Genomic DNA, 1,852 nt, shown 5'->3' with positions numbered 1-1,852 from the left:
TATATCTCTTCTGCTGAGTAGATGAAAGAAATGTCCAAATCATGCAATCAGCTATTCACGTACATTAAGGGGTCTATCCAGTAAAACTATAAATCCCAGTTTTCTAGCCATATAACATCGGTGTTGAAACAAATTTGCATTAGGAATTAGAAACACTTTCACACTGTGGTTAATGTGCTACATTATCCACCATTTCTACCTTTCTTCTTTCTCTGACAATTCTTTTTTCTTTTTAGGGGAGGTAACCCTTGGCTGACCTCACAGATTGCAAGGACTTTGCTTACAATCCCTTATTTTTTTTATTTTTTACGCCTACAAGCACCTGGTCTTCCTAGGTGGTCTCCCATCCAAGTACTAACCAGGCCTGACCCTGCTTAGCTTCCGAGACCGGACGAGATGGGGCACGTTCAGCGGGGCACGGCCGTAGACTCCCTGACAATTTCTGAGACTAATCTAACAACAAATAATTTGTCCCATTCTTTGAAGACATCAGATGTCTTTTTCCTCATTTAAATGATTTGATCTAAGGCAAGTGGCTTGGAAAAGCATTAGGAGTCTCGGGTTTTATAACAAATCATGTGGGTGGAGGGTTTTGTTGGGTTAGAGGGTTTTTTTTGGTTTTGGGGTTTTTTTTTTTTTTTGGCTGACAGCAAACAAATCTATGTGAAAACACAGTAAGCTCCAGCAGGTGCCCAGAGCTAATTTGGTTTGGAACTATTTTTAAAAAGCACTAACTAAGTTTTATAACTAGTCATACCAAATGGCTTTATTGTTTTCTGTCTTTCTGCAATCCGGGGGGCCAGTTTTAAAATGTGACTCTAAACATAATGCCAAAAACTGGCCATGGACTAAACAGATCTAAAAATAACCAGATCTTTAACCGTCTGAGTTCCCCAGAAACAAAATAATTAAAGGTTTACACTTCAGTTTCCACTTAACACATTCCTCTAGGAATTTGCTGCATTTTCTGTCTATAGTTTTCACTTAAATCGAGTGAGTTTAAGCTCTGGCCAGCACGGATGCTGTGAAATGCTTCCCAGCAGCCAGATTCAACCGGATTTGTCGATTCATCCGGTTTTGTTGATTCGACCACCTGCTGATGGCATGTGTTTGGCTTCAGGCCATTACTGTGGTTGTTGCCTCTCCCTATGGAATCTCAAGGCAGTCCCGTCACTTAGCATCCTTGTCCTGATACTTAGATTTGAAGAGCCTTAGCTCTGAATCTCTGATACATGCACTTAGCATGGCCTTTCCTTTCTCAGATACAGAACTCTCATTTGGATTAAGATACAAAGATTGGATTACGGGGGAGGGTTGTTTTATCCCTGTATATCCAAGCAGAGACATCACTAATGTCCCACCTAGAATCAAAATATATATTTGTTCTGTTATTGAGGCAGCAGGTGTCAGGTGAAGAGCAAGGGTTTGGGAGCCAGCCTAGCCTGGACTTGAACTCTGGCAAGTCCGCTTGGCAGTGTGTGGTCTTAGACAAGTTACTTAAGCTGACAAAAATGGAGACAATAAGCCCTACCTCACAGAACCGTTAGGGAGATTAAGTATGATTCTATATATAAAATTCCTAACGTTGTCAGGTTCATAATAAATGCTCAGGAAATTCTAGGTTCCTTCCAATTGCTTTTCCTTTTTTTAATTTTTATTATGGTGGCACTGGTTAATGAAATCCAATAAGTTTCAAGTGTACAATTCAGCAGTATGTTCACTGCCCATAGAATTCTTTCTGTCACCACATATTTGATCCCTTTCCAATTGCCTTTAACAACAAAACAACACAAATCTGCTTTGTGTTCATTGTGCCACAGGGAGCAGTTCAGCTGATGACAAACAGAACACG

General features: G+C 40.3%; 1 pseudogene; it reads right to left on the bottom strand.

Moving 5' to 3' along the window:
* Positions 1 to 309: 309 nt before the first annotated feature.
* LOC112472681 lies at positions 310 to 429 on the bottom strand (annotated as a pseudogene).
* Between the last annotated feature and the right edge of the window lie 1,423 nt (positions 430 to 1,852).

The sequence above is a fragment of the Pteropus alecto genome, unplaced genomic scaffold (genome assembly GCF_000325575.1).
Source record: "Pteropus alecto unplaced genomic scaffold, ASM32557v1 scaffold87, whole genome shotgun sequence".
Taxonomy (NCBI): domain Eukaryota; kingdom Metazoa; phylum Chordata; class Mammalia; order Chiroptera; family Pteropodidae; genus Pteropus; species Pteropus alecto.
Note: the sequence above shows the minus strand (reverse complement) of the source record. Positions and strands in the feature narration are given on the sequence as shown.